This window comes from Canis lupus, chromosome 33 (assembly GCF_048164855.1).
Source record: "Canis lupus baileyi chromosome 33, mCanLup2.hap1, whole genome shotgun sequence".
NCBI classification, from domain to species: Eukaryota; Metazoa; Chordata; class Mammalia; order Carnivora; family Canidae; genus Canis; species Canis lupus.
The window spans coordinates 27,605,896-27,630,461 of NC_132870.1; the positions used below are offsets into that span (position 1 = coordinate 27,605,896).

At 36.4% G+C, this 24,566-nt stretch overlaps 2 long non-coding RNA genes across 2 annotated transcripts in view; one reads left to right on the forward strand and one right to left on the reverse strand.

The window, feature by feature from the left end:
* LOC140623602 (uncharacterized) overlaps nt 1-2,142 on the reverse strand; it is a 14,803-nt gene extending 12,661 nt beyond the window's left edge. The window contains exon 1 of the long non-coding RNA XR_012023159.1: nt 1,762-2,142. This is a non-coding gene — a long non-coding RNA (uncharacterized lncRNA). The remainder of the gene's footprint in view (nt 1-1,761) is intronic.
* Nucleotides 2,022-23,806, forward strand: LOC140623603 (uncharacterized). The gene is made up of 4 exons (XR_012023160.1): nt 2,022-2,116; nt 3,726-3,811; nt 22,580-22,668; nt 23,523-23,806. It is a non-coding gene; the product is annotated as an uncharacterized lncRNA (long non-coding RNA).
* The last annotated feature ends 760 nt before the right edge of the window (nt 23,807-24,566 follow it).

A 24,566-nucleotide genomic window follows, 5' to 3' on the forward strand; every position in this document is an offset into this window, starting at 1 on the left:
GTTTTTGTGTGTGTGTATATCTGTTGGCCATCTGTATGTATTCCTTGGAAAAATGTCTATTCAGATCCTCTGCCCATTTTTAAATCGGAATTTTTGGGGTTTTTTTGGTTTTGAGTTGTATAAGTTATTTATATAGTTTGGATATTAACCCCTTATTGGACTTATCATTTGCAAATATCTTCTCCTATTCAGCAGGTTGCCTAGTTGTTATCCTTCAACTGGAAGGTCGACATAAAAATATTCCCAGAAATATTACCATGCAAAGACACACTTTGAAAACCTTTGATGTGGGCATTCTCTATTAGGAAGAAAAATAAACCCAGGAGGTCACTATGACATGTGTGAGAAGTAATAGCATTAATTACACACACACACAGATCCAAAAGAGTAAGAGAAAAAAGAGAAAGAATAAAAATAATTTATGTAACACAGACTATTAAAAAATTAACAATACTTACATGCCTGATTAATGGGGTGGGGGGATTGACAAAAAAAGACAGGAGATTATTTGTTTAGGTGGAAGATATAGGTCATGAGAAGTTTAAATAATTGGTAAGAAAAAAATAGCAAAATAAACTAATACATTATTTTTAAACCAGCAGAAATAAGAAAATGAAATCTGTATGATGGAAATAGTAACTTTCCCTCAAGAAAGAAGGAATAAAGAAGGAAAGAAAGGAAGAAAGAAAGAAAGGAAGAAAGAAAGAAAGAAAGAAAGAAAGAAAGAAAGAGAGAGAAAGAAAACAAAAGGAGCATGGTAAATGAAAGTATGATGCTATAATAAATCTTATTACAAGATTACAGTTTATTATATATATTATTACAAAATATATCACAAGAAATCTAAATGAAACATCAAAAGAAAGATCCAATATTGTCTAATCCAATCTAGGAAAACAAGTTTAGCAAAATCTTGTCAATTGAAGGATATATTTAAATCAAAAGAAAATATAAGCTAAAGAAAAGGAGAAATATGTACTGAGCACAAAGAAATATGTGGTAGCAATTATATTGTCAAACAAAATGGAATTTGAAGTGAAAACTATTACTAGGGGAAAAGATGTTTATAATGGTAAAATGATAATAATGTTAGTGATACTAATACTAAAGAATACATATAAAATGATTATCATATTGTCAGGTGCTGTTCTAAGCACTTCACATACACACTTAATTCTCATAACCACCCGAAGTTACAGGTACTCTTATTAGGCACATTTAATAGAGGAGGAAAATGAGGCCCAGAGTGGTTCGGTAACTTACTCACAGCCAGAAAATATTAAAACCAGAATAAGGGATCCCTGGGTGGCGCAGCGGTTTGGCGCCTGCCTTTGGCCCAGGGCGCGATCCTGGAGACCCAGGATCGAATCCCACGTCGGGCTCCCGGTGCATGGAGCCTGCTTCTCCCTCTGCCTGTCTCTCTTTCTCTCCCTCTCTCTGTGACTATCATAAATAAATTTAAAAAAAATTAAAAAAAAAAAACAGAATAAAACCCTGGCACCACAGTTTCAGATTACATACTATTATCTATTAAATGTAGTAATCATGAACACATATGCAAGCATAGACACAGAAGATTTAAGTAAAAAGTATATACTCTCACCAATAAATGTATGTTTTTTAGCTTTCATACAATCTTAAAAAAATATGTCCTTCATTTTTTTCTCCAGCTCTTCTCATTTCTTTTGACCTGTGTATTTAGTTTATGAGTCAACATCTCAAACTTACCTTTTTGAAACTTAGTATTACTCCCAAACCTACCTTCCCCATCCTATACTTCTTCCTTCTCTCACTCTTCACATCTGATTTATCAGAAAATCCTGTTTGCATTGACTTAAAAATACATTCACAGTCCAACCACATTTCACCACCTTTACTGCAATATCCATGATGCAATTCATCTTTACGGATTATCTTGGTTATTGTTATAGTCTCATAACTCTTCTCCTTCCTTGCATTCTTGCCCCATTATTATGTAATGAGAATCATGTCACTCCTGTGTTCCAAAACTTCTGTTTGACTTCTAATTCTGTCAGAATAAAAGCTAAAGTCTTTACAATGGTCTAGAAGACTCCATCATTCGGTCTCCACTACTACACATTCCTGGAAGAGTCGGGTATATTTTTATCACAGGACATTGCATGAGCTTCTTCTCCCTGGAATGATATTCTTCTAGCTATCCCAATGATTAAATCTCTTATCTTCTTTTGTCTTCCATTCAGTGTCATCTTTTCTTTGAAGCCAACCTTGATTATTCTATTTAAAAATTGAAACCCAGTGTGCCTGCCTGGCTCAGTTGATGGAGCACATGACTCTTGGTTTCTGGGTTATGAGTTTGAGCCCTGCATTGCGTCCAGAGATCACTTAAAAGTAAAATCTGAATAAAATAAAATTGAAATCCTACCCACTTTGGCATTCCTAATCTACTTTATCCAACTCTGTGTTTTTTTATTTCCCATACCATTTCTTTCTAACTTTCATTTATTAGCTATTGGGGTTTTTAAAAAGATTTTTAAAATTTACTTATGAGAGATATCGAGAGAGGCAGAGACATAGGCAGAGGGAGAACCAGGGTCCCTGCAGGGAGCCTGATGTGGGGCTCTATCTCAGGACCCCAGGATCACAACCTGAGCCAAAGGCAGGCACTCAACCACTGAGCCACCCAGGTTCCCTTAGCTGTTGTTAATTACTTTTTTCTTTTTGATAGAATGTAAACTCCATGAAAAAAGAGATTTTGTCTGTTTTATTTACTAATTTTTCTCAACTGCTTAAAAGAGTGCCAGACACAGAGTGTTTATTAAATATTTGTTGCAGGACTAAACATGAAGCCATCAAAAATTGAATTTTGGCAACATCATGTAGAAACCCAGATACATTAAAAAGAATGAGTATTATACTGCATGTGTTCTTTGATCATAAAACAATAATATTAGAAATTAATAATTCAAAGGAACTTTTAAAAATCCCTAATGTCTAGAAAAGACTAGGTAATATACTATGAAAAAAGTCTTTGATTTGAAGAAGAAATCTTTAGGGAAGTTATAAAATGGTAAGAACTGAACAAAAATGAAAAGATTGCAGTTGAAATTTATTATACACAGCTAAAGTAGAATTTTGAAAGACTATACTAAATAAAGACTATACTATAATTAATCATAAAGTAAGAAATATTAAAATAAAGCTAATGCTAATTTAATTTTGAAAAAGAACAACAGAACAAGGCCAATGAAATAAGAATATGATAAAATTAAAAGCAAAACTCATTTAAATAAGTAGAAGAGAAGAATAATACCAAAGTGAAAGATTGATGAAAAAGTCAAAACTGTGGTAAGATTTATTAAGATAAAAAAGGAATATATGCTAATACTCCCTCTCATCTGAGCAAGTGCTCCAAACAGGCCAAGTAAATATTTGCTGAAATGAATAACATGTAGGAAGACTCAGGACAGATTTTTTTGTTCTATCAACAAGCAGTTCTGTGGGCTTGGGCAAGTCACTTTCTCTCTCTGGTCATTGTTGTTTTTGTTGTTTTTCTCTCTCCTCTAAAAATAAGGAACATTAAACTCCACCTTATATGCCTCACGACCGGTTGTGAAAATCAAATGAACTGACCCTGAAAACCATGTTTACAGAGGCTTCTGTCTGTTTACTGGGCTCAGATCCCAGGGATTTAAATGCTATCACCACAATCTAGAAGTGATGCTTGTTTAAATTTTTTTTTCCAGAAATATACCAGAGAACTGTCATGGATGCACCCAGTAGCCATGGCCTCAATCTCTTCATCTACAAACTGACAGCCACATTACCAATGGTGTGTATAAGGTTGTTATTTTTTAATGCTAGAAATGATAAAGCCATGCCCTGGATAGAAAACTTGAATTAATGAAAGAACTGGAAATGATAAGCGAAAGACACACCATTTTCCTCCTTTCCTACCTCTGAAATCCCACCAAAACCCCAGAACTGTATTGCTTTATAGCTGGGTTTTGTTGAACTTTCAATAAACAGAGATATATACCTCATGTGTTTTGTTTCCAGAGGGGAAGTTCAGGGGCTCCTGCATGGCTTAGTTGGTTAAGCGTCTGCTTTTGGCTCAGGTCATGATATCTGGATCCTGGGATTGAGCCCCAAAGTGAGTGAGCTCCTGCTCAGCTTTCCCGGCCAGTCCCCCTGCTTGTGCTCTCTCTGTCAAATAAATAAATAAAATATTTAAATTTAAAGAGAGAAAGTTCATTAATAAGTTTTATAAGGCTAGCACAAAACCAGATAGCCTTGTAAAACCTGAAGAATACTCTAAAACCAGCTAAGAATAGTTAAAGAAAAGTGTATAATAGACCACTTCTATTTTAATCTAGAATATATACCTTAGGTAAGCTTTATGTAATTGAGTCCAAAGTATACTAGGAAACTAAGGGTGGTTCAACATCATGCTCTATCATTATTGTTTAAAACTGCCTTCATTTTTACCACATAATTGAGTATTACAAATGCATATAAGGCAGCCCGGGTGGCTCAGCAGTTTAGCGACACCTTCAGCCCAGGGTGTGATCCTGGAGACCTGGGATCAAGTCCCATGTTGGGCTCCCTGCATGGAGCCTTTTCTTCCTCTGCCTGTGTCTCTGCCTCTCTCTCTCTCTCTCTCTCTCTCTCTCTCTCTCTCTGTGTGCCTCATGAATAAATAAAAAATCTTTTTAAAAAATTCATATAAAGCATTTCATAAATTATATATGATTTAAAAATCTTAGAAGACAAGGAATAGATTGAACCTTTGTAACAATAAAAATCTGTATACTTAAACCTACAGAAAGCATCCTTCTTAAAGGAGGAAATATAGATGAATTGAGATGCATAAGACCAGGAATATGATATTGATGTTCATCACCACCATTACTTTTTAGCATAATATTAAAGATTCTCACCAATTGCTATGGTCTGAATGTTCACATTCTCTCCCCCCAAAACAAATTAAAATTTTGAAATCTGAATGTACAATGTGATGGTATTAGTAGGTAAGACTTTTGGAAGGTAATTAAGTCACAAGGGCAGAACCCTCCACGAATGACATTTAATGCCCTTAGGAAAGAGATCTCAAAGAGCCCCCTTGCCACCTTATGTCACGTGAAGACACAATGAGAATTCTGCAACCCAGAAAAGAACCCTTATCTGACTATGCTACTGCCCTGATTTTGGACTTCCTCCATTCAGAACCACAAGCAGTAAATTTCTGCTATTGATAAGCTATTCTGCTTGTGGTATTTTGTTACAGCAGCCCAAATGGACCAAAACACCAAGCATTTAAGAAACAGACAGAAGGGATATAAGGATCATCAGGGAAGCGAAAAAAATTTATATGATAACTCAATAAACAATTTGTTAATAATAATTAGAAAGTTCACCTGGATTAAAGCTAACCTTAGGAAATCAATGACATTATTAGCAATAAACAGCTAGAAAATAAATTTTAAAATGAGATTCCACTTAGAAATTTAAAAGTATATCATTTTATTAAAAATAAGAAAATTTTAAAGTAAATAAGAGACAAAATTTCTTAGAGAAAAACACTAAAAATCTTAAAGAAAGAAAATGAAAAGATACAGTTCATTAAGGAAATGTAAATCGAAGCCACAAAGAGATACCAATTCACATTCACTAGGATGGTTATAAGAAGGAAAATAAAAAATAACAGGTTTTGGAGAGGATATGGAAAAGTTGGAACCATCATACCTTGCTAGTTGAAGTATAAAATGGTACAGCTGTTGTAGAAAACAACCTGGCATTTCTTCAAAGAGTTAAATATAGAATTAGCAATGACCCAGTAATTCTACTTCTCCAAGATAGAAAGTCAAGAATTGAAAACAGGTACTCAAACAAACACTTGTACATGAATATTCATAGCAGCGCTATGCATAATAACCAAAAGTTGAGGGGAAATGTTCATCAACAGATGAGTAGATAAACAAAATGTGGTATATCCACCCAATGGAATATTGTTCTTCCATAAAAAAGAATTAAGTACTGATATATGCTAAATATATACTGATAAGTACTGATACTTGCCAAATGTGGGCAACTGTGAAGATATAAAATCCTTGAGTTAGTATGAAGGGCAAGTTGGAAACTGCAGGTACCACAGAATTTCCATGAACTTGTAGACTCTTCTGCACAGACTTCAAGTGGGCATTCCCAAGAAAAATTAAAAGCCAGTTAGGAAAGTAAGAAAGGTCCTACCAGTAGTGCAAGCTTGAGGAACAATCATGGCTGTGCTATGGGAAAGGAACTAAAAGACCCATTCCATTCACAGAGCAAAAGACACAATGTTGCCAAACAGTAATTCTCCCCAGTTTGATCTGTACACTCATTGTAATCCCAATAAAAATTCCAGAAATTTTAGAGATGGAAATTTATCCAGAAATAGAAACTTATCTTAAAGTAGAAAGGCATAAGCAACTAGAAAATTCAAAACTATTTTGAAAATAGGAGGGAAATGGATACACAATATTTGATTTCAAGATTTACTCTAAGGCTACATTAATCAAGGCTGTGTGGTATCAGCAGAAGTAGAGTAATCTAGAACAGAGGAACACAATAGAGAATCCAGAAACAGACTCACACATATGGTCAATTATTCTCAAGAAAGGTACAGAGAAAATTTAATGAACAAGGACAGTCCTTTCAATGAAGGGCACTGGAACATTCAGATAAAGTATGCAGAAAGATAAGCCTTGGCCCATACCTCCCAACATATACAGAATTAATTTAAAATAGACTGAGCGTCTCATCGTAAAACTCAAAACTATAAAACTTTTAGAATAAAACATAAAAAAATCTTTGTGACTTTGAGATAGACAAATATTTCTTACAAACCTCTGCAAGAGTAGTATCTATAAAAGTCAAATTTGATATTTTAGACTTATTCAAAATAAAAAATTTCTGCTTTTCTAAGAACATTAGGAAAATAAATGTCAAGCCATAAACTGACCAAAAATACTTGTAAAACATGTACCTGAAAACCCATATGTGTCCAGACTGTATAAATAGCTCTCAAACATAATAGTAAGTAAACAGACAATCCAATAAAAGAGGGGAGGCAAAGAGTTTCAACAGACTTCACAAAAGAAGATAAAAGGATAGCAAGAAAACACATGAGAAAATGCCTGATAACATTAGTCATAATGGAAAAATAAAATATAATCATTACTAGTATTCACCTATAGAAACACAAGATCAAAGAGAAGAACCAAAGACAAGAACAAAAAGAAAGTGGATGAAAGAAGAGAGAAATGACAATGTCGGTTGCTGGAGACAGCACAGAACACCTGAAAGTTTCATACACCGCTTGCTGTTGAGAATATACGTTACACCACTCCGGAAAATAGTTCTGCAGTTTATTATACACTTAAACATATAACCCAGCAATATTGTTCTTGAAAAAACATGTATGTAAGTATTTATTGTAGCTTTACTCACAATCACAAAAAATGGAAAATGGCCCAAACCTTCTTTAACTGGTGAATGCATAAACAAATTGTGGGTTATCCAAAGGATGGCTTGCTACTCAGCAGTGAAAATAAACAAGTTACTGATACACATGACTTGGATCATCTGAAATGAATTATGCCAAGTGCAAGAAGCTATTCTCACAAGGCTACATGGTGTATGATCCATTTAGGTGACATTTTGGAAAAGGCGTTCTAGAGGGACAAAACACAGATCAGCAGTTACCAGAGTCTGCATTGGGAGTATTTGTTGACTACAAAGGAGTACCAGGGTATTTGGGGAGGAGGAGTGATGGAATTATTTTCTCTATCGCAGCTATGGTGGCAGTTACGTTGACTTACAGGTTTGTCAAAAGCCATAGAACTCTACCTAAGAGGCTGAATTTCACTGCTGGTAACTTATACCCTAATGCACTTTACAAAATTACAATATAATAAGGCCATAGGAATAAAAATATTATGAAACTAGCATAAAAACAGAAAACTGCCCCAGCTACTGGCAATAGAACACTAGCAAGAGTTTAGAAGGAGATGTATATGGATGTGAGAACTTAGATGATGAGTTGTTACCACAGAAAAACGGAATAGGTGGTGTTGGGAAAACCGCTGACCATGAGGAAACAAAACACAGCTCAATTCCCAACTATACACCGTATACAAAAGTGAATGCTGTGTGGTCTATAACCTAAATGGGAAAGGTAAAACTATAGGCTAAGAGAAGAAAATATTAAGTTTTATCTTTGTGATCCAAGGTTAGGGAAGTCTTCTTGAATAAGATCTCAAAAGAGAAATCCTAAGGTGAAAACTGGACTTTACCACATAGAATTTATTATTTTGGAATGACACATGGGAAATTCAAAAGGCCAACAAGTTTCTTTAGAGAAATGACACAACTTATTAATAATGATCAAAATGCAAATCAATAAATACTTAAAAGGTACATATTAAAATATTGATGCCAATACCAGAAGTCAAGAATTCCCTCGGTAAGCAGGTATAGCCATTCTAGAACATAGTTGGCAGTTCTTTTGTGAAATTAAGTATTGCTGTATCATAGACCAAGAAATCATGCAAGACTATATGTTTTATAGTTCCGAACAGGAGGAAAATTTAGTGGGTTCACTGCAGTAGAGCTTGCCACAGTGGGGAGTTGGAGGCAATCTATACCTCTGCAACACAAAAATATAGAAGTAGAATGTGGTGGAGGAAATGCTCTAAAATACAATCCATGAGTGAGAAGCGATAAGCTAGAAGTACAAAAGCTACTTAACCTCAGTTTTTCCACCTTTAAAAAAGAAATAAGAATACATATACAATAGAGTTACTGAGAAGATAATGCGTTAATATAGTATTTTAGTCCGTCTGGGCTGCTCTAACAAAATACCGTAGACTGGGTGGTGGTTATAAATAATAGAAATTTATTTCTCACTATCTGGAAGCTGGATGTCTGAGATCCGGTTGCTAGCATGGGCAGGTTCTGGTGAGGGCCTCCCCTGGGGTTTTGGACTGCTAGTTCTCCTTGTAGCCTCTCATGGCAGAGAGCAGAGGGAGGAGACAAGCTCTGTCCTGACTCTATTAAGGGCTCGGATCTCATTAAGGGGGCTCCACCCTCACAACTTCATTTGATTCTGATAACATCCTAAAAGCCTCCCCTCCTAATACCATCACACTTCATCATATGAATTTTGCAGGAACGTCAAAGTTCAGTCCAGAGCATACAGGATACGTAAAGACCTTAAGACAGTATCTAACAAAATTAGAAACATCCAATAAGTATCAGTTAGCACTATTTTTAATATTGCATACAACAATATGGCAAGATGGTTTTTTGAAGTGTTAAGTGAAAAAAGTAAAAACAGAGTTCAAAAGGTTACGAGAGAGAGCTGCATAATTCCCACCACTGTTAAGTCAGCGGTCGATTCTGTAATTTGAGATAAAGCATTTCAAAAGCTGATTTCCCCCGCTTCTGGACTCGTTCTACCAACATCTCAATAAACCTTGAAGAGTTGAAATGCCTTATATCTCATTAGTAACAAACATGAAGATTTTATAATGAAGTCTGACTGTATCGTGCTGTGCGTGTTTACAGAGCCACACTTTTCCTTCCTTCCCCACTCTTCCCCTTTCTCTGTTCAGAGCTGAACGGTGCACAAGCACCATTGCCCTCTGCTGGACGATCATTTAGCGTCCTATTAAAAGGAGGATCTAATTTTCTGGAGCTCCAAAGTTAAACTCATGTGCTACGATTAACTCATAAAATAGTATCAGCGTTACTTAATGTAGCCTCTAAATAGAATTGGGCACTGGCTTACATAGTGATATTTTTTCCCTTTATTTCAGTTGAGAAAGTGTTAAAGTATTTCAATGGAATATGTTCAAGGAGTTAGTCCAGTTTCTGTTTCAGTTGTCCATATATCTATCTATCATCCATCTATCTATCATCTATCTATCATCTATCTATCTATCTATCTATCTATCTATCTATCTATCTATGTATCTATCTATCTATCTATCTATCTATCTATCTATCTATCATCTATCGTGGGTCTCACTTTGATGATTAATTGGGGTGCCACTTTGTTTCTTTAATTTAGTAGAAAGGTTTCAGACCCCTCTTTCCAAAAATAATAATATCTGCATTAATTCCAGCTTTGAAATCTGAATTTATGCTTCCCACCTCATATACATTAATATCCTATGCTCTTTATCCTCTTGTTCAATCAGTTTCTGACATTGAGACTTATCCAAAGATGGCAATTGGCTTCCTGGGAAAAGAAGAATTCCAGGGAATGATGTCTTCATTATTCTGCAGCTACTTCCATCTTAAATTTTCTTTCAGTTAGTGTCAGCTACTCAGCTAAAGTTGCCAAATTCTCTCTTAAAATAATCATATTGATAGCAAATAATATATCGTTTGTTCTGTAAATGACTTTTAGGAACTGTACATAGTGAGCTTTTTTAGTGTCTGTATCGTATTAAAGCCAAGCACCCCTCCCCCCCACTGAACTGAAATGTCACGTGCCAATGACATTTCTCAACACAGTTGTTTCAGTTCTATTAAAAACTAATTGTAATTAGAATAGACAGTTCTAAGCCTTTAGCCTTGTGGATGAGTCAGAAGATGAGTAAGGATCTGTATTAAGGAAGGTTCTTTCTCCACAAAATCTTCTGGTCTCACTCCTATGCTTGTATATGCCCATGAAGAAAATCTTAACAAAGACAAAGCCAGAAATGGCCAGACAGGCCCTGATAGGGAATTAAATGACAGTATTAAAGCATGTTGATTTGAGAGAATAGAGTAAGGACAAAGAAGGAGATTCTCCTGGGGTAAGATGCCCAGAAACAGTTGTGGGAATGACCTGGATGAAACATTAAAAACTTCCTGCAATGGCTTTGAAAACACATGACAAAGATGGACTTTGAAGCTACTTGAGAGATATCTCTTTAAGGTAGTTTATATGAAGTACTATCTTAGTGATTTTGGAGAATTTATATTTAATCTCAATATGCAGATAACATTAAAGTTTATCATTTACCTGTTAGAGGGTTCTGAGACTGTATCTCAATATATATGTAAAGTTTTATTGACTGGCTGCCAGGATGTAATAGCTGTGCTAAAATTACCAGAAATTGGCTTTGTATAGCTTTAAAGAGGGGCAGTAGAAGTTATATTCTATGAGATCTTTTCGTTGTTGGTTTGGTGAGCCTCTTTGCCATCTTGTTTGATATAGCTTGTGTTTTGAAAGGCCAGGACACTGGTGACAGCATCTGAGTGCAAATACTTAAGGCTGGCATGTTAGATATTCTGTTTAATAATTTGACGGCCTGCAACACTGGGGAAGGCACGATCTGTTTAATAATTTGACGGCCTGCAACACTGGGGAAGGCAATAATAGGGAGAGTATTTTGAGGTCAAATATTTTCCCAGTATCCTCTGGCAAGAAACTCTGGCTAGGGGAGGGAGTTTGTTGAGGAAGAAAAGGAGATCTCACTAGAAGTGAGACATAAGGCTCAAGAAGGAAGGTGTCAACACATAATTCAATGTTATAGCGCACATCCTCAACATGAGCAACAGACACCCAATATTAAAATTAACTAGCTCAAAAAAAAATAAAATTAAATTAACTAGCTCATATGACACCTTCTATTAGATGTTGAATTTGCTTCTCAAGTCCATAAGACAAATACAAGGTTTCTAACTCATTACATTTTCTAACTATAATTGAAACCCAGTCTAAACATATTTGTACTTGATTTCTTGGCAGCAAGTTTTCTATTTTTAAAACCATTATAATTAAGACTAGATCTCATTCTTTTTCCCATATGCCATGAATTTATTTGATTTTCAAGATTATTTGCCATTCATACTTAGGCTTTTTGGCATTTCCACCCATTCTTTTTCACTCCAGCTGCTCAGTGTGAAGTCTAAGTCAGGGTCACCCTGCTCTACAGGGCAACTAAATGTCTAAATCTCTGCTTTTTGCCAGATTCAGATTGGGTGGAAAGTAAATTCACAAGTGACTCTAGCATCTAAATAAAGCATCCAGCATTCAGTAGTTGATGCTGGTCACATTTGTTAAGGTGGGAAATATATTTCCTAGAATGTCCTTCTCTCATAGATCCAGGTTAAACATTTGAATAAAATCTAGAAATAAATCAGAGATGAAGCAGATATCTTTGCACTCAGATGTCTTTAGGGGCAGATTTAGAGATGCCCATCAGGTCTGGTTTATCCTCTATGTCCTCTGCTCTATGTTCAGATCTTCCCCACATGAGGTCCTGCTGGCCAACAGTAACCTCAGGACCACCAGCAGACATTTGGTTGGGATTCCACAGAAGTGGTTGCTATAAGAAAGAAGAGCTTCCCACGGCTTCACCATAAATTCCCCTCTGCCTGGAATAGCATTAGCAGCTGGATATTCTTGGCTTCTAGAGTACCTGGCCTATGTTCCAGACCTTCATTCCCCAACTCCTCCCATAACTGGCTAAGATATGATTGTTATAATGAATTTTCTATAACACTCATTGATTTTCTGCTACCTCCACTAAATACTAACCAATGAAATGGGAACTTTCCCATCTTAACTTTTCTGAAAAGTGGGTTCACTGTCATAACATTTTTCCCCTTCTCTCTTCTGTTTCTCCAGTGTTTCAGATTAGTCTTTGTGGTGGTTCCTATAGAATCTTTTCTGATAGGTAATTCCATAATACTAAAACAGCCACTACCACAACCATAACAAAGTTTCATGAAGTTTATTCTTATTCTGTGATGATTAAGATTTTCTTTACAACAAGGTTTAATCAGAGTTTCCTATTCATGGATCCAAATGAAACCTTAACTGACTAGTATGAACCAGTTACTAAGGGAGAAAATAGTGGCCAAGACAGACATGATCATTACTCGTGAAATTTAAAACCTAATGACTGATGACTAGCAAATAAATAGTCAATAAAATGCAGTGTAAAAATAGTTATGATAAGGAGGGTATAGAGGTCAAGTATCATCCTGGACCAGTGGAAGGAAAGGTCAAAATTATTTCCTACAAGAAATGAGATCTATCTTGAAATATATGTATTCCAGGGAAAAGAAACAGAATGTTCAATAGCCCAAGATAAGAAGGAATTGGCAGTTTCCTTAAGGAAGTGAAAATGTTTAGTATGCTGAGAACACAGTCTGGGTGGCAAAAAGTAACAGGAAATAAGATGTAAACAAGGAACTTTCAAACTGTATTATTCTAAGAGTAATAGGGACTGATTATAGGACATTAGTCAAGGAAGTCATATAACTATTATTGTTGTGGAAATACTGCTGTCTGCAGACACAAAAAAATGAATTAGAATAAAGGATTGATTAGCTAGGAATGAGAATAAAGACAACATAATCAGCCAGGGAATAATCCTGTGGATGACGGCCCCAAACTGACAGATATTCTAACAGATAGCTAATAGAGAATTTATGGGATTTCATGATTCACTGAATGTAGGGGGAAAGTAGTGATGAATAATGACTCCCAGCTTTCTTGCTTGGGCAAATAGAGGGATGATGGTGCCATTCACCGTGGTAAGAAACATTAGGGATCATCTGGAGTTTGCAAGGGAAGTAGAAAGATAATGAGTACAGTTTTCTATAAGTCAGGCTGGAGGTGCCTGTGGAATATCCAAATGATGTTATCTTAAAGATAAAGGGCATAAGAAGAGATCTCGGTAATAGATACAGGCTTTGGATTTGTGATGGACACATGTTGTTTTGGCATCCATTCTCCCCAGCAATGGAATCCTCATTTCTCTGAGAAATAACCACTACTCTACTCTCAATCTAATGTTATTAAAAAAGACTAATAGCTTTCACAGGCTCTGAGAGGGAACACATGACCCATATCTGAGTAATTATAGTCATAGTGATTGGTTCTGGAAAGGCCAAAGGACATAATGATCCACGAAGTCAGTACAGAGCTCCTAATAAAGCAATTGTCCAAAGAATCTTTCATTTTTGACTTAACTGCTAATCCAGAAAAGAGATATATATCTGAAACTGCTGTTGATGACTTTTTTCCTAGATATGAGGAGCGCCTAAGGAAATCAGAGCTTAAAAATAGAATCTTGATAGAAAGGACAAGTTATTTCTCCTCCTGCTACCTTCTCTTTCCATGTTAACAGCAATTCCATCATTCTGATTGTTTGAGACAGGAACAGTTGTGTTAATCTCAACTCCTCTTTCTCTCATATGCTACCTTTAATTTTTCAGCCAAATTCTCTTGGCTCTACCTTCAAAATATAGAGAATTCAACTGCCTATTTTTTTTTTATAATACTCTGTTATGGATCATTGGCCTCCCAGTATGCCCTCTGCAATATGATTTTACTGCTTTTGCCATAAGCTGATAGAATTCTGTTCTCACTCCTTGAATTTTGACTGGCCTTTCACTTGGTTTGGCCAACAGAATGTAGCAGAGGTGACTGACAGTTCTGTGACCAGCTTACAAAGGCTTGGCATATTCCTGCTCCATCTCTTGGAACCCTGCCACCACCACATGAACAAGCCCAGGTCAGCCTGGTGGAGGTTAAAACAACACAAAGATGGGAAGTCAGACATCCAGAGGCCAACCTACAGTCAGCCAATCTTCCAAAATGTGGGATGGCCAAGATCAACCAACCACTCAGCAGCCAACTACAGATATGTGGGTAGGCACACTAGAGCTCCCCCCAAAAAAGACATCCAGACTGCATAAAGATGCATGGGTGATAATTAATACTTATGGTTTTTAACACTGAGTTTTGGGGTGATACATTTATCAACTGGTCTTCCTGATTCCAACGTAGCTTCCTTTATACCAGACAACAGAATAATTTTGTCAAAATGTAGGTCAGATCACAATGCTCTTCTCCTCAAAACACAGCAACAAGTCAGATTTCATTTGGAGTAAAGAGATAAGGTCCTTACAAAGGCCCAAAAGGCTCTGCACAGTCTGCCCACTGGCTAGCTCTATACTTTCATCTATGACTATCTTTGTACTCCCTTTTTCTGCTGCTATCTGGATTCTTTTCAGTTCTCGGACCCTCTACCTTAAGGTATTTGCACTTGCCATTCCCTCTACCTAGAAACTCTTTGTCCAGCTAGCCACATGGCTGACACTTCAGATCCTTCAGAAGATCTTGAGTCAAATATTACTTTCTCAGTGAAATTTTGTCCTAACTACTGAAAATAGTAACCCTACTCTATCCCAGCCCTCCCTATCTCCTTCTATGTCTTATTTCTTTCCCTATTACTTACCAGCATCTAACATATTTTGACTGCTTTTCAAATTATTATGTTGTTAACTACATGATGTCAGAGATTGTTGTCTATTTAATTCACTTTTCTATCCCTGATCCTTAAATAATACTTGGCTTATAGATCTTCAATAAAAGCTTGTTAAATAAATATATACATTGAACATCTTTATAATAACTATGCCTAGGCTTTTTGGTTGTTTCAGCCAATAAATAACCTTTGAAAAAAATCATTTGGCTTATTTTGAATTTCTGTCACTAGCCTCTGAATGAGCTCTGATCAATTAGGAGTTACTGTCAAGTGGGTGAAATCTAAAGCCTAAGGATAGGACAGGATTTCCTGGGAGAGTCTATAAAATGTGAAGGAAAGAGGATCTAAGTTTCCCCCAGGAAATCAAATTTTCCAATTGGAAAGATAACAGAGTAGAAGCTTGTATAGGAGATTAATGTGGAAATCAAGAAAAGAGAAAATTTCAAGACAGAGGGCATAAAAAACAGTATCAGATTTTACCAACAGGCCAAATAAAATACAAGTTGGAGAAGCTGACTGGATTGTCATACCTTCTTGCATAATGTTTTTGTGTCTGAATATTGTCTATGGGCTCCTTTTCCTCTCTATTATAGAATTGCTTTTGTAAATTTTTTTTTCTGATTGCCTGCATTCTTCTCACACTGAGACTGAACCCCTCCAAGGAACTTCTGAACTTTGCATCATTTGCTTGTAGATAATCCATTTGGATTGGAACACCAATGGAATGGTACAATTATAGAGACTAGAATCACTTCACCATAACTGATCTTGCATTTCTTTGCATATATTTTTGGAGCTTAGTCCATGGACAAGAATCAATCACCCCAGCTACTTACAATGACTTTGGGAAGAGTTACTTTTTTTTTTCTTTAGTAATTTTAGAAACCATGGGGACCACATAAGGACTCTATAAATGAATACCACAAATTAAAAGAAAGAGGAAAACCAGCACAAAAAACCCCAAAACACTTTATAATGGAAAGTGTTCACTTTTAAAGATGAGCAGCTGGGATTTCCATATCAGGCAATCAGAGTTAAACCCCTGTGTATTAACGCACTAATGCATCCTAAAGATTTTTAAAAAGTGTTTTACAGTGGGGTTGTGCATGTTCTCTCACTCTGTCTGGGAACCTTCAGGTGCACAATTTCTAATAAAGATGACCGTGGCTCACTCTTTCCCATACCCAAGGGAATAGTTCTGCTGAATAAAATTTCTCAGCTTATTCATCACTTCTCCTTGAGGACTCTGATATGAAGGCTGCACATGAAATCATTCTATCTTTCCAAGTGATAAATTTTATGTTTCTTTATGTTTCCCAAAGAGACAGCATTAGGTTTTGGGAAGTACTCCTTCAAAACCCAAGTCCACTGAAATCCCAGGTCAGACTGAGAATAGGGTCCTGGCCACTACTTCTCTAGAGGTGACCACCAGAGTTCCTTCCACTCATTCAGAGATGAAGCTTGTCAGTAGGAAGGAAAAGATGTGTCCCAATAGGCCATTTCTACCCTGAGTCTTTTTTGACACAACAAAGACTGCCTGCCAGTTGGACCAAAGTTGTCCTTCGGTTACATACTGGGAACTCTAGTTCTCTGGGAATAGTGCCAAGACCACCAGACTCATTGAACTAACAACTTTTTGCCATCACATCATCAGAATGAATTCCTGTCCCTCTGGTCAATATTGGATTCCAACCAGTGTGAGTCAGGTGAAAGGTTACTAACTTAAAAATTATTTTGATTTTTTTTTCCTTTCCTTCTGACCCCTTCCCATTGTTCTAGTAATTAACTTGTATTTATCACTTCTTAATGCACATTTGTATATCACTGTATACTACAGGATTCTAGACCACTGACTTGACAAATGTGTGTTTATCTCTATATGATCATAATTATTTAAGTTGAAAATTTTTAAACTTATTTAAGAGGAGTTAATTTATAGAAAAATTTTACTGAAAAAAACAAAAAGTAACTTTAAAATCTGACTCTCATACTGCATGGATATAAGAAAAAATTTCTGATTCCTCCTTTGGGTCTTGCCTTTCTGAAAAAGTAAAACTTAAATAGACACTGTGGCTTCATTGCCTTGGATAATTAGAGTAAGGCCAATGGAGAATAATTGTGCAGGATGAGAAAGTAAAATCAAGTTCAACATTAAATTCAGTATTAAGTTACCTATGACTGCATGAGTAATAATATATCTCAAAATATTTTTGCTGTAAAATATTATCAAATTATTCTGTAGTATCCCATAAACTACTCTCTTCTTCCTAAAAATGTATCCCCCCCACCATAAATCCAGCATAGGAAATGGCCATCCTTCATAGTCAAGTGTTTTGACAACAATTTTCATTATTATAGTCAATAAATACTTACTGAGAACTTACTTTGTGTTGGAAATACAGATAGAAAACAAATTATGTTTTCCTTTTAACTGAATCTTTTCTCCCTAATGATGCTGAGCTAAAACCTGCTGGTGAATTGAAAGGCATAGAGAAGACATAATGGAAGAGGGGTGTACTGATGCTTTCAGATTTTAAGGTCTGAATAAATTCAGAATACTTTGTTTTTAGCAGTACCACCTAAAGTGGCTGCCCGAAATATCTAATTCAATCCACAGCAACAAAAATGTAATTCATGGAAAGAAAAGTGAATATATATATATTTTTCCTGATGTTTATAGAGGTTCACAATGGGTTTTTTGTTTGTTCATTTAGGTTTGTTTTACAGATCAAGAACATGTTTGAGATTTTCCAGAGAGAGTAGCACTTCTCCTCCAGCTTTGACCTCTCTTTTTTGAAATAAGAAAATTGCCTCCACATTACTATCAAACACAGAGCAGAATCGTCTCTGTGTCAATAGAAATAGTTGTTCAGCAAAGGTCACACTCACTCGCCTAAGAACCATTGTGACGGTATCAGGAAGTGTGCTCACTCGAGGCTGGGGAAGTCCTGACCCATCCTCCTCTTAGCCAAATCTTTGGCCTGTTCCCAGGGTGTGCTTTATTGCTTTTCTGAAGAAATAGGCCTGATGCTTTCTAGGTGGAACACCACAGAGAGCTGAGGCTCTGGCTTCTATTCCTACCTACACCATCAGACATTATATGGAGTAATCTCCATGTGAGCTTCTCTGTGATGATATGTAGATGGTTACCCATGTTTGGGGAAGTGGTAGGATGCATGTTTAATGTTTGCTCCAAGCATCTGGCCTGAAAGATGTGTGCTCTTTGAGAGAGGAAGGTTAATACATGATGTCATTGCTTCCAACATATGCTCAGATATTAGAAGGAAGAAGAAGGAGAAGGAGAAGGAGAAGGAGAAGAAGGAGAAAAGAAGAGGAGGAGGAGGAGGAGGAGGATGAGGAGGACGAGGAGGAGGGAGAAGAGAGGATAACTAAAGTAATACTATTTTCCTGGAGGATGTTGTCAAAGAAGGAAGGAAGCGTGCACAGATAAGTAGGTGGCAGGTTGTTTTCCTACGATAAAGCACAACTTTTGCATCATATCACTCTGACAAGTGGAATTTAAAGGATATTTCCAGCAAGGTGTGATGCACACTGGAAATGTTTGATGAAAGAACATGGGGAAGTGATTGGGGACCTGGAAATATGGACTTGATTTGAACCCCCGGATGAAAATCTTCTTTTCTGGGTTGTTTCCATGACTGGTAATATTACAGTGATGACATTTGCATTCTCCAGCCCAGGATTAGCTAGAGAGGAAGTAAGGGCTCAGTTTGGTTGCTTTAGTGAGCACATAAACCATGACATCTTCTGGAAGATAAATCTAATTAAAGAATAGTAAACCCTAAGCCCATTTGCCTCTCAACATGGGTAACAGAATTATACACAATTGTGACATTTGCCTGAATATAGAGGAAATTTTTCTTCATCGTCATCTGCATCCTGGTTTTGAGTTGAAAGAAGTCATAATTTTCAGATGGCGATGTCAGATCCATTCCCACAACAGAGATTAGACAATACCACAAACACAGATTTATGGTTTCATGGGAGAAATCTCCTGTTTTCAAACATTTATCTTTAACAATGGCCTACTGGCAGGAAGAGAGAGCCACCAGTTGCATGCGAAAGACACGGTATTTTGTTGTCAATGACGAACTACACAGACACAGACACTAGTTGCTTCTGTTGTAATGGCTCCCACTCAGGACCCCAATTTTTCTGCCATATTTAACATTTGCCCTTATATGTCAAACACTCATGAGATAAATGGCATCATAGTCCATTTGTGTAAGAGAATTATCAAATATTCATCACTGTTAACAATAAAAATATGCGACCTTGTATTTCTATCAAGGTAATTTCTATATTCAAGGAATAAAGAACTTAAAAAAAAAATCCCTACTTAAGTTAGGGAAACTGAAGCAAAAACATTACTTTATTTTCCTCCCCTATATAAAGATGAGATTTGGCTAAAACATCAAAACCCCTTCTAGCTTTAAAATCATTCCATTACACAATTTTTTTAACTTGGTAAAGTTACAAGTTTTCTAATAGTGTCATCACACTGAACTTAGTGATTTCAAAATAAATTGTTTTAAAAAACGATTGTGTACACGGTGTAGTAAGGTGAAATAAATGTATGATAAAAGTAAATAAAGCAAAGAGGAAATAAGGGATGAAGTTAGAGTGAGGATTAGCATTAACGGTTTCATAAAAGTTCCCCCATTTCCCAGAGATGAGTTTCATATTTGGATCTTATCTTTCCAAAAAGCCAAAATGAAATGGGAAAATGGTATCAGTTATAAGATTTTAGTTTCTCTAAATTAGTCCTTCTCAAAATGTTGCCTGAGTATACATGAGGATCCTTTAGACTCTTTGGGGAGCTGCTAAATGAAATTATTTCATAATAAGGCAAAAATATCATTTGCTTTTTTAATTTCATTCTCTCATGATCACAGTGGAGTTTTCCAGAGGCTGTGTGACTGTGACTCTGTTGGCGCCATCTCTCTGAAAGTTAATGGAATGTGTGCTTGTGTATGCTTAAAACAATTTCGTTTTTCTTCCTAATGTGGTAAGTATTAATAGATACAGCCCACGTCAACAAAAGCACTTGGATGGTCTTCAATCGTTTTTCATAGTGTCCTGAGAACTGCTGCTGTCAAATATGAACAGTATTCTTCGTTTTCACGTTCCTTATATTAAAACTGAAAATTTGCTTTCATAGAAGTTCGATATTATTTTTTCTTCTTGATTATGGACAAATGAACAACTTTCAGGTTATGTAGAATATATTATAGTCATCAGGAGAGCAGTAGATCTTACTGGTCAAAGTTCCTTTGAGGAACTGATAAACATAATGAGCCCTTTCAACCACAGAATAACAGACACACACAGCATTTTACAAAGAATTTCTTAACATTTTTTAACACCCTGAAGTCAGTCTGTCAATACTATGGGATTCTAAGGAGTCCTGCACAAGGACAGAGAAAGGAAACCAATTACATTGGTTTCCCATGATTGACTCCTTTAAATTGTTTTAAAATACAGTTTTAAATTTAGGTAATAAGATAAAAAGAAGCTTAATAAATAATGGTTCCTTTTTCTCTTCTGTCTCTTGTCATCTCTGTTTCCTTCCACAGCATAAATTAAGATGAAGTATTTCTAGTACTCAGACTCAGTCTACAGCAGAAAAGAATATTTTTTTTCTGGTCAGGTTGGTGCATGGGTAGTTTTGCAGGTTTACTTCTTTTTCCTTAGATCCTAAAAATGTTAACTTTAATTACATAGCATGAATCCATTTCCTTCAAATATCCTGATGATCTCAAAACAGAAATGTTAAAATATTATAGATTTTAAAGAGTTGGCTACATGCAGATAGGTGAGTTGACATAGAGACTTTCAGGAGACAGCTTAGTTACCAATACTGCTTCTGAATTCACTCAGATGTATTTATTGAGTACCTCCCAAGTGAGATCTGGGCACTGCAGGAGTTGTATGATATTTGGCTGAGACTCAACTAATTTATAGGACATAATTCATAAATGAATAAGCATTATATATGAGGGATATTGTGTAACATGATGAAGCAGAATGGTTAAAAAGAATGTTCTAGATTCAGAAAACTTGATGAGGATAGCATTTACTAGCTGTATGGCTTGTTCAAATGTCTTAATCTGGTCCATTGGATTGGTGTAAAGAATAGTACCTGATGCACAAGGTTATTATCAGAATTAAATTTAGTAATGCATATAAAGCACAGAGAAAAGTGTGTGTCATCTAACAAGTGCTCAGCACATGTTATTACAGAAAGTGCTGTGGGATGTGATGCAGTGAAAACTGCAATATGATTTTGGAGAAGGACAGGATCAGCATGGGTCAGAAGGGTCTAAGGGAGAGTTCATGAAAGAGGTGAGGCTTCAGCTGTGGGGTTACTAAGTAAAGTGGGGAGTTATAAAGTTCTTGGTGCACCATAAATTTAAAATCTAATGGAGGAGAGAGGATCAGCCCCAATACGTATAAGCACAAGTGTCAGAAACATGGAAAGAATGCTGGGGTCTCTGGAGGTATACATAGAAGTGCTAAAACACAGGCAAGTGAAAGGGATAAAGAGTGGGCGTGAGTTATTAAAATGATTGGAATGGAGCTAAGTATATTGCACTACTTATGGGACCAGATTGTTCCATTCATCCCTCCCAAATTAAATTTCACTTTTCTCATAGGGATCTCTTATGGTGAATGGTTCCAAAGGGAGGATTTGTCTTTTATTTTATTTATTTTTGAGGAGAACGCACCTTAGGCATGCAGAAATACACACAATACACACCCACACCCCCAAATGAAGCATGCTTATGTGCCCCTTAAGATATTTGTGGTTTTGTCTCTTCATAGAAAGAGTTAAAAAAATAAAAGCTTAGGGAAGGAATTTTGGAAAAGACTTGCAAATACATGTTAATGGAAACATGTTTCTACAGAAAAACTTCAGGGATATTCTAAAATAATGACTTTGCAATTCTTTGCCGATTTTTTAAATGGTCATGATGATATATCCTGGCTTTGTTAGTGCACTTTTCCTGATTAAAAACCCCCATTACTCTAATTAAAATAACACCATCTGGTTTTAATACTGCACAATAAGTCTTCTACCTCTTAATCCCAGAGCTGAAGCAACATTTGCAATCTGGACCAGGGAGAGGTCATGTGGTATTAGTTCACTTGCAACTACAATTTATGGATTTACTGGTAGAGGATCCAGAAGAAAGAATAAGATACTAGAGTTGTGAGCATACATGGTAGATCCTCTCAAAATGGAGACTTTTATGTTCTAGAGAGAAGACCTTTTTGAAGAGAGAGCATTTGATGGACCTCTATGAAGCATAGGGAGGGGATGTGTATGGAAACTATACTAGGGCAAAAGGTGAGTTTGATAGGAACAATCTTGGTGGGCTCAGGAAAGAGAAAATAAACTCATCTAAGATGGAGCGCCAAAGGGGAGAGAGATAGGAGACAGGTCAAGAAGGTAAGCAGAGTCCAGGTCACACTGGATTTAGAAGGTATTCTGAGGTAGTGGGAGACTGGTTATTGGAGTAGAGGAATGTGACATTTCTCTTTTCTCTAAACGTATAAGAAAAAAAAGGCCAACCATAATAAAATACACACATATAGCAATGGATGCTCAAAACACCAGAGAGAGATGGAAACTACAAAGAGTTAGAGGTTAGAGAACTCCAGCCCCTCTTAGCTCTAGTCAGTCATTGGCAATCTAGTCAATCATTGCCAGAAATTCAGGACCAGAATTTTCCTATAGCTCGCAGTGTTTTGTTTTGTCTTGTTTTTCAGGCTGATCTGGAAATACAGATTTTTATGTAAGAACTTTCCATTTTCTCAATGTTAGCAAATAGTACAAATTTTCCTAAAATTAGGATACAAGCCATCATACTAAATTCAAGTGTTTAGTAGACAACACTAAACATGAATGGAAGCCAGATGAAGCCCTGGACTTGATAATTTGCCATCTTTATGATGTTACATCTTGACTTTCAAAGACTGTGAAGGAGAACAGTGAAAAGGAAAAGCAGATCAACATTTATACCTAGGTCAAGTATCAGTCAGGGTCCTGGCAGGAAACAGATGGCAGACAGAGACAGGTCACTGGGGAGAGATTGATGAAGGTGAATTTATAATGGTGTAGGTAGTAGTAGGGAAAACACCAAGGGATGTTGATGCACTCAGGCCTAGAATTAATAGGAGTTAACATTTCTTTGTCTGTAGGAGTCATCCCTGAAACCTGGAGAGGAGTCAGAAAAAGGGTGCTCATCCCCATCTATGGCCTTTAATGGAGGAATACAACCACTACCAAACTATGCCATATCAGAGAGAGAGTCAAGAGCCCTGTATTCTCACTGTCAGATCTTCTTCAAGTGTCTTCCTTAGCCAAACCCAGCAAGGAACTAGAGATTTAGGAAACCTACTAATGTAGTTGATACCAGTCAATCTCCTGGGACACAAGAGGGCAAAGGAAAACCATCAATTAGGTACCTTTTTAAAAACTTAATAATTATGTCAACCCAATAAGCAATAAAGATCTTTCCAACTTAGGACATTTTTATGGAAACCAATTTACAAACTAAAAGTTGTGGGGTATTTTTAAGGTTTATTTATTTATTTTAGGGAGAGAATATATATAGGGGGAGGGTTGAGGAAGAGAATCTTCAAACAGACTCACCACTGAGCATGAAGCCTGATGTGGTGCTTGATCTAACAACCCTGAAATCATGACCTGAGCCAAAATCAAAAGTCGGATTCTTAACTGACTGAGCCCCCAGGCACCCTTGTGGCTTTTTTTTCTAAACAGCAAATTATGGTCATTATACAGTCTTTTCTTACCCCACTCTGACATAGTATTTATTTGTAAACTTTATAAACTGTTACAGTCAGATAAGCTGTTCTTGTTAGTGTTGTCCAAATACTAACTGGGCAACTTTGTCCCCTGGGAAGAAATCCATGAGGAGAAATCTCTACTGAGAAGACAGTGATACATTGCTAGCCCTAATTCCCACACTAACTAACATGTTTTCAGGGAAAGAAGACTCAGTAAATCTTAGTGTGAAGAAATAGTTATGAAAGACAGACTAACTTCAGCTCTGATGCTCATGAGCTCTGTGTCAGTAGGTGAGGCACAGAATCCCCCAAATTCTAAGAGGAGTGGTTATTTCCAGTGGAGGCAGCATACACTAGTAGATAACAGTGTAGACTCCTGCCTCACAGAAAGGGTCTCAAATCCTGATTCCAGCCCTCTTGGCTATAGAGGGTTTG